This window comes from Schistocerca gregaria, chromosome 4 (assembly GCF_023897955.1).
Source record: "Schistocerca gregaria isolate iqSchGreg1 chromosome 4, iqSchGreg1.2, whole genome shotgun sequence".
NCBI lineage: Eukaryota > Metazoa > Arthropoda > Insecta > Orthoptera > Acrididae > Schistocerca > Schistocerca gregaria.
Genome location: NC_064923.1, coordinates 350,826,399 through 350,839,502, shown reverse-complemented (window position 1 = coordinate 350,839,502; position 13,104 = coordinate 350,826,399). Strand labels below are relative to the sequence as shown.

The 13,104-nt window shown below is 37.6% G+C and overlaps 1 protein-coding gene across 1 annotated transcript in view; it reads left to right on the top strand.

Annotated features, from left to right (window-relative positions):
* LOC126266624 (ferrochelatase, mitochondrial) overlaps window positions 1-13,104 on the top strand; it is a 72,257-nt gene that overhangs the window by 19,724 nt on the left and 39,429 nt on the right. The gene's annotated exons all lie outside the window — the stretch shown is intronic.

Sequence of the window (13,104 nt, the reverse complement as noted above, 5' to 3'; positions counted from 1 at the left end):
GCCATATCATCTGCAAAAGCAATACAATTTACTTTTAGGTTCTTCTTTTTGCAACCCAGTCTTATACCACTCTTAATATTTGTGTTCCATTCTCTGACTACTTTCTCAAGCGCACAATAGAACAGCAACGGTGAGAGCCCACCGCCCTGTCGCACTCCCGTTTTTATTTCAAAGGATTCCGATAGTTCGCTCATAAATTTAAGGGTCGCTTTTATAATATTAATTGTTTTCTTATCCAAACCCATTTCTTCCAGGACTGATAATAGAGATTCTCTATCAATTGAATCATATGCTTTTTTGAAATCAATGAAGGAGATTACGTATGTCTTTGCCCTTGATGTTTGGTATGCCATAATGTTTTTGAGGTTTGCTATTTGTTCCGAACATGATCTACCCTTTCTAAAACCTCCCTGGTATTCCCCGATTTGCGGATCCAATTGTGGCTCTGCCCTGTTCAAAAGGACTTTAGAAAGAATCTTGTACGTTATATCCAGCAGTGATATTCCTCTGTAATTGTTGGGGTCTGTCTTCAATCCTTTCTTGTGGATAGGGTGGATGAGAGCTGTTCTCCCTTCTGCGGGGATCTCTTCTTTCCAGATTTAGTCGAAAACACACTTTAGGGATGTAACTGCATTTTTGTCAGCCTTTTTCTATAGTTTGGCCACTATTTGATTTTCTCTGGACGCCTCGTTGTTTTTAAGTTCTGAAATGACCTTCTGTAGTTCTTCAGTCATCGGTGGTTCTGAATCCGGCTTCTCACAATTGTTTGGGATGAATTCAAATTTTTCAAGGATGGGTTCACAATTCAAGAGTTTCTCAAAGTAGCCTGCTAGTATTTTGCAGTTTTCCGTGTTGTTGTGAGCGATGGTCCCATTTACATCTCGAAATTGGAGGGTGGATGCTTTGTATCTTGATAACCTTTGTTTGAAAGTTCTGTAAAAGCTTCTTGTGTTCAGTTTTAGCAAATTCTTCATCAGTTTGGAGGAGAGTTCTTCTTAATCCTTTTTATATTTTTATCTACCAGTTTTCTAACTGTAATGAAATTCAGTCTACTTTCTTCTGTTTTCTGTGATTGCCAATTTTGGCATGCCTGTTCTCTTGTTTCAATGAGGGCATCTCATTCCAGTGACCACCGGGCATGTGTGTGTTTTTTTTTTTTTTTAAAAAAAAAAAAAAGGTGCTATCCGTTCGGCTATAGTAATGAGGTTTTCCTTGATATCTCCCCAGCTTTGTGTCTGAATGGTTTCTGTTGCTTTTGTGAATTCATCTGATTTTAATATCTTTTCTGTACTATTCTTCTGACCCTTAATATGTTTCATGCTGCGTTTCCTGTTTGGGATGACTTTGAACTTAATTTTAGAAAGGTAGTGGTCTGAATCCAATGATGCTATATCGTGTCCCTGAGTACCCTAGCATTCATGATTTCTTTGTTATAAATCTTCTTGATTGCCACATGATCAAGTTGAAATTCCCCAAGGTTAGGATTTGGGGATACCCATGACTTTTGTCTTCATGGTAGTTTCTTGAAAGCTGTGGATTTAAGAATTAAATTGTGTGCTTGGCAAAGTTCTATTAGTCTCACACCATTTCTGTTTGTTCTCTTGTGTGCAGGATAGTTTCCAACTATTTTCTTATATCTTTTTTCTTTACCAATCTGTGCATTAAAATCTCCAAGATGATGTTTTTATGTGGAACTTCCTGAATAATGTCATCTAGATGATTCCAAAAGGCCTCCACTTTTCTTTGTTTTTCCTGTTATCCTCGTTTATAGGGGCATGTGCTTTGATAATTGTGTAGATTTTGTTTGTGATTGTGAATGTAAGACTTGAGATTCTTTCTGATTGGGAATCAAAGCCACCTATTGAGTTCAAGATTTGTTTGTTGATTATAAAGGCTGTCCCAAGATGTGGTACATTTTTCATTAATCTCGGTCCCACTTTACCTTTTTATATCCTAAAACCTTCGGAATTGAAGGTATCTGTATCCATGTATCGTGTTTCTTGAATGGATGTTATGAGTACATTGTGGTTCTTTAGCGTATCTGTTAGATGTTTTAGTTTTCCGGTTTTCAACAATAAGTTTGCATTGAAAGTTGCTAGGTACGTTGATTGCCTATGTTGAAATTTGGATGAGATTCCAAGACACTCCGACTTGTCTTTGTGCAATGTTGCAGACTCCTCAGAATCCGAATGTCTGCTGACATACTGGCGTACGGTGGATAGTCCACCTGGGGTTTATTATTATTTTGGCACTTTAAAGATGCCATGAAAGTATTAGTTAGCTTTGAACTTGTGAGAGTCGATTGCCTGTATGTGGCCCATGTAGTTGTCAGTGAGGCAACAGTGACTTCTGGGAGGCTAGTCGTCATATTTTTTTAGTTCCAGTTATGGCCTGGAAGATTTTCCTAGCTAATCATGAGTCATCTATTCCTGCTGCATATCCTTACAATTTTAGCTATCTTTTCTGTGCAATGGAACTACATCATTCATGAGAGAATACTGGCTAGAGCTTTTGTGTGTCCAGATACTGTTCAAATGAGAATATTTTTCAGAATATCTGTTGCTCCATTTTTCTCAGTGGCATTGACATGGTGTTGACTGCTTAGAATGCTTTAGGAAGAATGACTATTTGTTAGTGGCAAAGTCCATCTTTACTGGAAATATACTTCTCATTTTAGAGATTGTAGATGATTATGAAACCTTTACATAATTTTTCTGTTTAGCTTTTATTGATCACTGTGTCATATGAAGTGCTGATGATATATTCATCTAAGTACTTCATGTGTTTAATCTGAATGATGCTATATCGTGTTCCAAAAGATCTCAAGTCACTGTAGCCAGTACTGATGCACTATGTTTACTCCTTAAGGATTTGAGGCCACTTTTGACTGCTTCATGTGCAACTCTTGAAACTACCCTAGAGTGAGTTGGCTTTAGTGGTTGTCCTGGCATTATTGCAATTTATTTATTTACTCATCAAGCTTGCACTGATGAGTGTTTGAAGTGACAAGCTTTTACACTAAAAATTACACTTTACGTTTAGATTTTACATTTGATATTACTTGTTAGGTTTAGGATACCACACTATTATGGAATTCTTCTAACTTGTAAACACAACTGTTAATTAATACTTTCTGTAGAGACCATTCAAAGGAATTATATGGTAGGCCTCTCACTGCCAGGGATAGTTTACTACACAGCTTTCCCCAGTATATATATTTACCTAGTATATTCTATATTATTTCTGTTCCTTGTTTCATAATTGTGGATAGAACTTCTGTAAGTTATGGTCTCTGGCTGTTTTTACATTGAATGAAGATAGACTTTAATACAAGGGAAGGTACAATTAGTATATTTAGTTCCTCTCTCTCTCTCTCTCTCTCTCTCTCTCTCTCTCTCTCTCTCTCTCTCTCTCTCCCTCTCCCCTTTCACTCTAGAGGAGTTGCCCTGTAAAATATTCCCATAAGTTAATTGAGGGTGGAAGTTAGCAAAACATGAAAGCAGAAGCTGTTCGTTGTCAGCATAGCCAACATGTGATATTGATTTTTGTTTCCACCATTTTAATATTATGATTGATTTTTTTCTTTAAAATCTGTGGTTATTTAAAATTTATTCTTCATTATTTTCTGTCTGATATTATATTACTAGTAAAACATTCAAGATCTCATAGTGTAGGATTAAAAGTAATATATGTTCATAATTTGTTGCTAAAGCAATTTTAATAATTAGAGAAACATATTATGTGCTATATTATATAGTCAGAGATGAATGTATGTTTAAGAAAGGTAATGCCAAAATTGCTTTTATATGTATGGATTATCAAGAGCCTTTTGCAACTGAACACATCATTTTGCTATGATGTAGCAGCCAAGAAGGTGTGTCATGATCCTTGGGTACTTCATTATGCCTTCCTCCTACATGCTATCATCTCACTGTTCAAGTACAGAGTCACACTTCAGAGTGAGAAAAAATGGCTGGAAGTGACAAGACAGTAAGTTGTGTCTAGTAAAGTGCACAACACAGCTATCATGCACTTCCTTCCAGTCACACAAATTAAGTGGGGTCCTTCTTACTCATCTTTGCATAGGACACAGCCCTGTGATACATGGCTTCTTGCTCTTTTGAGGGGACCCTCTCATGTGTGGTGGTGGTTGTTGTGTGCAGACATGGAGTGCCACATTTTAGCTGAGTGTATTTTGTATTTACACAAGAAGGCAGCAGCTCATTTTACAACCAATTTGCCCCTATTTTAAATGTCAATGACATGATTGTGGTACTTTTTTTTTAAGTTCCTCACAATGTGTGACATCTCTAAAATTTTAGGGTGATATTTTTAATACATTATAAGGTGGCTGGCTCATCCATGTTTTTTGTAAATGGTCCACCAGCCACATGTTTCTTTGAATCTATTTCAGTTTTTCTCTTGTTTTACTTGCATTTTAATTGACAGTTTTTGAGCATATAAACAATTTTAATGCTGTCTCACATGATGTGAGCTAGGGTGATTGTGCTGATCATGCATGAGACTGGGAGAGTGTGAGCACACTTTTATCTCTGATTGATTTTGATCTTTTTTATCACACGTTCTGTGTTGTAACCACATTCATTTCTACTATTTCGTATGGATGCTGATAACCTTATCATTGAGCATCCCAACTCATAACCTCCTGCCCCCCCCCCCCCCCCCCCACACACACACATAAATCTAGTTCATAATTTTTTTTACATTATGTAAAAAGAGGGACAGTCACATTTTTTTGCTTCTGAATTTATGTGTGGAATGAGCATTCCATCTGACTTTTGAGTTGCTCTTTTTTCAAAATAATACTGAAATATCATTCCACATAGAAAAATTTTAAGGGTCATAACAAAACAAGGAATATTTCTGACAAAAGAGTAGCTTCTACTTATCAGTCACTAAGTTGGAAACAATTCATCTGGCAAATAGGAACACAAATTTAAAAATATACTTGAGCTTACAGCTTTTGGAATTTTATAAAATTCTTTCACAGTTATAATGCTGCGGAATAGGAAAAAAGGTATATGCACAGAGGCTGAAAGTAAATAAAAGTAATTTCAAATGCTTGATGATGAGAGAAATGGGATACAGCAAATAATTAAGTTTCAAAATTGAGTAACAACATGGGTTCCAATTACATGACACTTCTAATACTGCATTGTAGGTACTTAATAGGATGTTAGTTAAATATGATAAATTATGTAGCATAGTTAAAAGTGAATATTGAAAGCTACACTTGAAGGTAGTAAATAACAAGTTGAAAACAAAAACATAATAAAAGTGAATGCAAGAACAACGAGAGATAATAATGTGTATAAAAGGGTTGCTTCTCTTTTCCTTCAACATCTATGTGCATACTTTCTATTACTTTTGTTCCCCTACTTTACCCTGATGAAAAAAAATTGAAAAACCTCTAAGGTTAAAGATTTTACTACTTTTTTTCTTATATATGTCAGCCCTCTTGAAGTTGTTCTTGTTTTAATGACTGCTAAGTATACAGTCTTGTTGTGCCGTAATTATTGTTAATATACATCTTTTTACTTCAATTTTGATTACATACAGAACTAGTGGCTATGTTATTGGCAAAGTATGTTATGACACACAAAGTTTCTCAAATTAATCTATCTCAATTAACAGAAAAGCTAGTATGTTAAGAAAATGGCTGTTGCTTTTCCAGGTATACTATTCAGTTCTTTTTTCTTTTCTTTTTTTTCTACTGGATATTTCACATTGATGTGAATTTACTAATTCATATTCGATGAGAGTAATACAGTAATAATTAATTCTTCTTCTGCTACAAATGTTATTTATTGTAGTGCTCTAACAAGGAATTTCCAAGAATACGTGTTGTCATGTGCATTGGTGAAAATAGTGTTAATAGTGAAAACGATAGTTAATGACTTCATGAATTAAGTTTTGAAATGGGTTTCAAAATCTAAGGAGACTTTGTTGTTCCTCAGTGGGCATCAGTACTACATTATGTCAATAACTACATTGATAATCAGAAGTAGAAAGAGAAAAAGTGAATGAATGTTGGAAATAACCATCGAGCAAAGATAACAAAAAGCAGTATGTTATATCCATAGTGCCTCACTCAAGTTTGAACTTTTGTTGTGATTCATACAATAGGGCAGCACATGAAACATTCATTGTGGGCTGATAGAAGGTCAACAACGAGAACCAATATTAAAAGAAACAACAAATTTACTGTTACCAGTCACTTTTTGTTTATCTCCATGATGCGTTTCAAAGGTTTAAACCTTAATCATTGTGGCTGATAGAAGGTCAACAACGAGAACCAAAATTAAAAGAAACAACAAGTTTACTGTTACCAGTCACTGTTTGTTTATCTCCATGATGTGTTTCAAAGGTTTAAACCTTAATCATCAGGTGGATTTACATTTTTTAGTATGGGGTGTGTGTGTGTGTGTGTGTGTGTGTGTGTGTGTGTGTGTGTGTGTGTGTGTGTGTTACAAATTTTTGGAGGAACTTGGGGTACTGTCTAGTGGGAGAAACAAAACTCTATTTCAGAGCACGGTTTTGGGTTTCTATTGACAAAAAACTAAATGTATATCTAATGATAAAAATAAAATAAGTAAAATAGAGTACCTCCAGTAATCACAGGTTGCATTCACTGCCTTTCACGGTTGTTGCATCAGATTTGAAGTTTATCAATGAGGTGTGTACTGCAGGTTCATAATAGTTGGCTTGCATGCCACACGTGCAGCTATGTGTGTCCCGCTAATGGCAGTGCAAAGACAGGCCTGTTTATTGTGCAGTTAGCAAAATTGAGATTGGTCCATGAATAAATTGAGGCATATGCTCTTAATAAATTACTCCTCATTCAATTTATAGAATAATTGATACATTAGATTTGTCTGCATCTACACCATTACTCCACAGCTCACAATCAAGTGTCTGGCAGAGGGTTAATCAGATCACTGTCCATCTATTTCTCTACTGTTGCGTGGAAAAAATGAACATTTAAATCTTTCTGTGTGACCAGTAATTTCTAATATTTTATTATGATGATTATATCTTCCTATGTGGGTGTCCACCAATAAAATATTTTCGCATTTGGGGGAGAAATTTCATGAGGAGATCGTGCCATAAAGAAAAATGCCTTTGTTTTAATGATTGCTACCCCAATTCACACGTCATATCAGTGGCACTCTCTCCACTATTTTGTGATAATTCAAAATGAGCTATCTTTCTTTGGACATTTTTGAAGTCCTCCATCAATCCTATCTGATTTGGACAAGCATAGTAGACCTGTTGCATTTTTTAAGTGTTCTGCCAGTAAATCATGGTCTTTTGTTCTTGCGTGATTTATCATGGTAGCTGGAATTTAGCAGATTTTTATTAGCATTCATTTGGATGATTTAACAGCTTTCACTATTTAGTCACTTTGCACCACACACATATCTTGTCTATACCAATTTTCATCTGGTTTTGATCAGCTGACAAGACAGTAAATGACAGCATCATCTGCAAACAATCTAAGAGGGCTGCTCACATTGTTTCCAACATCACTTATACAGATCATGAACAACAGAGGGCCTATAACGCTTCCTTGGAGAATGCCAGGTTTACTTCTGTTTTAGGCGATGACTTTCCATCAGTTACTATGAACTGTGACCTTTCTGATAGGAAATCACAAATCCAGTGACACAACTGAGACAATACTTCAACAGGATCACAATTTGATTGGAACTCGCTTATGATCTATAGTGCCACAAATGTTCTGGAAACTGAATACTATGGTATCAGTTTGACATCGCCAATTGGTAGCACTCAATACTTCACGAGAAATAAAGAGCTAGTTGTGTTTCACAAGAACAGTATTTTGTGAATCCACATTGGCTGTTTGTCAACAAAACATTTCCTTTAAGGTAGTTTGTGAAGTTCAAACATCTTACATGTTCTAAAATCCTACTGCAAATCGATTCAAGTGGTAAGGATCTTTAATTCAGAGATTACTTCTATTTACTGTCTTGAGTATTGATGTGACCTGTGCGGCTTTCTAGTCTTCAGGTACTGATCATTTAATGAGCGTGTGGTTGTGTATCATTGCTAAGTATGGAGCTGTTGTATCTGCATACTCTGAAAGGAACCTAACTCGTATACAATCTGGACTGGAGGCATTACCTTTATTACGTGATTTAAGCTGCTCCACTACACTGAGAATATTTACATCTAAGTTACTCATGTTGGCAGTTGTTCTTAATTTGATTTCTGGACTATTTACTTCATCTTTGATGAAGGACTTTTGGGAAACTGTTAGTGGCAATGTCATCAGTAATGTTGCCATTGCTATCACACAATGTCTATACTGAGTACTGATTGCATCTTGTCATTGGTGTACTTTACATATGACAAGACTCTCTTTGGGTTTTCTTCCAGATTCGAGACAGAGTCTCATCATGGAAACAATTAAAAGTGTCTCACACTAAAGTTCACACTAAATTTGCAATCTTCTGTAAAACTTCATCAATCTTGGGGTTTTGTATTCTTTTAAAATTGGCATGTTTTTATCATTGCTTCTGCATCAGTGTTCTGTCCTGTTTTGTGTACCATGGGAGGACCAGTCCCACCCCTCATTGATTTATTTGGTATGTATATCTCAATTGCCATCACTACTACTTCTTTCAACGTAAACCACATCTGGTCTATGCTTACATAGTCAGATTTTGGTGGATTTGAATGTTACAGTATTCAGTCTTGCTACAGTGACCTTATGCTCACTAATCCCTGTATCCATCACAGTGCTCCCTATTTGCACAGAATTATGTGTTACTAAGAGGCCAAGTATGTTTTTACAAGCATTTACACTTCAAATGGTCTTCTGTACTTATAGTTCAAATTAATTTTCAGATAAAGTGTTCAGTATGATTTATGACCATGTTTTATACCTACCACTGGCTTTGAACAAGTATTTTCACCAACATATCAAAGGTAGATTGAAGTCACTACCAACTATGATAGTACGAGTCAGGTACGGATTTCAGATGAGACTCAGGTTTTCCTTGAACTGTTCAGTAACTTCATGAACTGACCTGAGATGGGGGTTGGTAAAAGGAACCAATTAATATTAACTTATTCCAGTTATCAACTACAACCTTTATCCATGCTGACTCACAGGAACTATCTACTTCAATTTAACTGTATTTAATCTATCCTTTCTCAACATCTGAACTTATCTCTGGCTTTGGCTAGCTTTCTGCACCTATAATGATTTGAACTTCAGTGCATTTGGTTAGTGCTTGGAGCTCTGGTTCTTTTCCAAAACAGCAATGACAGTTTACAGGTACAATAACACTGGTTTGCTAGGTCTGTCTTCATCCTGCATCCTTTGAGACTGAAGACATTTCTACACTTTCCAAAGCCCTTCTAACCTAAGAAACCACCCAGTCCATATGCACCCATAGTCCTTTTACTTCTCTCCTTTTCTGCCCCTCCCCCCACCCCTCCTCCATCTATCCTCCCGACTGCACCTAGCTGCCCTACACTCTCTCCACCTCACCCCTGTAAGCCCTCACAGACAGCAGTTTACCATTCCCCACTGGTACCCATGCTCTCCCTCCTCCTTACTGCTACCACCCAGATTGCTTCTCCCATCTTGCACAGTTGCTCCCAGTCTGGCCTCAGCAGCCAGAGACAGTGGTCATGTGCATGTGAGTTGTATTTGCACGAATTTGTGTGTATGTTGTCTATTTCAGAAGGAGGTCTTCTGGCCAAAACCTAATGTGTTTATTAGTCATTTTTTTGTGCCCGTCTGCTACTCAACACCTCTGCTATGTGGTGAGTAGCAATCTGTCTGTTTCATAATATTGTCGTCATTCCATTCCGGATTTTCCGGGTCTATGATTTTGTAGGTCACTTATTTTACGCTTTTATGTACAGTAGTCCTTTGCATATTTTTTCAGTCATTTAGGACTTGGCAGTGGATGAGAGATTAGAGGTAAATGCTAATTAAGTAAGGGGATAGTACCATAGAGCAATGTCTGTATAACCAAACTGGAATTCCAACTGGACCATGTGACTTACTTGTTTTCAATTCTTTCAGTTACTTCTCTATGCCACAGATGCCTATTACTATGTCCTCCTTATGGGAGTCTGTGTAAAGGTCAAATGATGGCATGTCTCTTTGATCATCTTGCCAGACTGACACCTGAATGGTTGATGAATGACTAGACAGAAGCTCACGATTGACTTAATGATTTCGCTTAGAACCAGAATTTTCTCGAGTTCTTGGCAAGATCTTTCGCTATGTTATGACAATGGAAGCTGTTTACTTCACACATCAATCTTTTTATATACACATGAATTTCTATTAACTTTTTCCTCATGATATTTCTGCATTATTTATTGAGCCCAGAGTTCAATAGTCTCTGCTTTCTCAGCTTTTTTCTTCCACCCCACAGTGCAGGTCCAGAAATCTGCATCCAATACCATCCTACCCTAGGCTTCTTTCATCCCTGAGGAATGAACTAATAGTTCAAAAGGTAGGATAGTTTTGTGACTTTTAATGTGTGCTTATTAGTGACAGTAAATATGTCACCTGATTGTAAGTATTGGGCAGTAACTCTGTTTCATTACTTTATGTTTCTTTCACTCATTTAATTAAGTCAAAAAAAGATAGAAGAAAAGAAAAATGTAGGAATGTGTGAAGATTACTAGGAAACTTCTAACTAAATGCATAATACATTAGCACATTATAAATATCCCCACAATGAAAGGAATTTAATAATTAATAAATATTTACAAAATTTAAAATTAAATGTTTACTTTTATTATTGGCAGTGAAGAAAATCTCAATGTAGTAGTATAGTTCTGCTACATATTTTTTTTTTTAGGTACTGTAAGTGACTGTTTATAGTGAATGCATTTTCTATCAACTAGACTTGTCACAGATATAGGTCTATGAACGAAATTTGTTTTTCATTGTTCATTTTTACTTGCCCTTTTTCAAAATATTTATAACAAATGTATACCCAAGTTTAATTTACTTCTTGCAATATTGAAATTTTATTAAGATAATTAACCTCCTTTAACACTAAAGAAAAGAAGAGGAATGAATAAAATAGTATTTTTGTCCTCATATGAGTACATGTGGTATTGTTAAGACAGCTGTAGAGAAATTTTATATAATAGAAGTGCTTCACTACATGAATTTGTAATGAAGTAAATATTAAGCCACTAATAGCGGCAGCATGAAAAGAATAGATGGCTACTCACTGAATCACAGATAGGCACAGTATGAGTTTTTGACACATTTAAGTTTTCGATTAAAAGGCATTCTTCTGAAAGGGGAAACAAATTCACCTGGGGGGGGGGGGGGGGGGGGGGGACAAAAACCAGTTGTAAGTGGTGGTGATAAGGAAGAGGCAGGGGGTAGGGAGAGGGAAGATAGCATGACAGGTGGGGGAAGGTGTAGTGCTGCTTTTAGTAGAGTGCAGGGATGTGGCAGGGACAGGTGCATTTGGTATATTTGAGTAGGGGATTGGAAAAAGAGAGAAGTAGAGAAGGAGGAAAAGATTAGTGGATGTGTTGGTGGAATAAATGCTGTTTTATGCTAGAGTGGGAACAAGGAATGGGAGAGATAAGTGGAGGGCAGGGGCTAGTGAAGGTTGAGGCCGGGAGGGGGCTTATAGGAATGTAAGGTATTTGGAAGAAGAGTACCCATATACAGTTTAGAAAAGTTGGTGTTGGCGAAAAGGATCCAGATGTCACAGGTTGTGAAGCAGTCATTGAAGTGAAGCACATTCTGTTGGGCAGAATGTTCAGCAACTGGGTGCCCAGCTTTCTCTTGGGCACAATTTGTCGTTGACCATTCATCATTCATGCAAATAGACAGCTTGTTAGTTGTGAATCCCACGCAGAAAGCATCACAGTAGTTGTAGATTAGTGTGTAGATCACATGGCTGCTTTCACAGGTAGCCCTGCCTTTGATGGGATGGGAGATGCCTGTGACTGGACTGGAGTAGGTGGTTGTGGGATGATGTATGGGACAGGTTTGGGCAATAGGCCTCTTGCAGGGATATGAGCCATGGGGTAAGGTGATGGGAGCAGAGAGTGTATGGATGGACAGGTGATAGGTATAGTGAACAGTGGAATACCACTGTGAGAGGGGTGGTAAGGAAAGTGAGATGGATTTTCCTCGTTTTAGGGCATGACGAGAGGTAATTGAAATCTTGGCTGAGAATGTGATTCAGTTGCTCCAGTTCTGGGTGATAGTAAGTCAGGAGGGTAACACCCCTCTGTGGATGGATGGTGGGGCTTTGGGAGGTGGTGGGTGACTGGAGAGATAAGGCATGAGAGATCTGTTTCTGTACAATGTTGGGAGGGTAATCGTGGTTCTGCAAAGGCCTCAGTGAGATCCTTGGTAATTTCAAGAGGGGCTGCTTGTCACAACAGATGTGATGGCCACAGCTGGGTAGATTGTATGGGAGGGACTTCTTGGTATCAAATGGGTGGCAGCTGTTGAAGTGGATGTGTTGCTGGTGGTTGGAAGGTATGATATGGATGGAGTTAATGATGTAGCCATCTATGAGGTGGAGCTCGAACATCAAGGAAGGTGGCTTGCTGGGTTGAGGAGGACCAGGTGAAGCGAATGATAGGGAAGATGTTGAAGTTCTGGAGGAATGTGGTCAAGGTATCCTCGCTGCTGCTTTCTACATAGTCATGACTACTGACAGGCTGTGTGTCTGCATGAATGGCTGCCAACAAACTGTGGTCAGGAGACAGTTGGACCACCCAGTTGCTGAACATGCTGCACTACATAATATGCTTCACTTAAATGAGTGCCTCACAGCCTACACCATCTGGATCCTCCCTACCAAAACCAGCTTCTCTGAACTGCTCAGATGGGAACCCTCCTTGCAATGTATCCTATGTTCCCTTAACCTCCTTAGCCTCAACCATCACTAGTTCTTGTCCACCTCTCTATCCCCTTCTCTGGTCCCATTCCATCACTACTATTCTGCCAATACACCCACTATACTTTTTCCTCTTCTCTACTTCTTTCCTTTGCTGCTGCCCCTCACCCCAAAAAATCTCCCATAAGCAGCACTATACCTTCTCCCA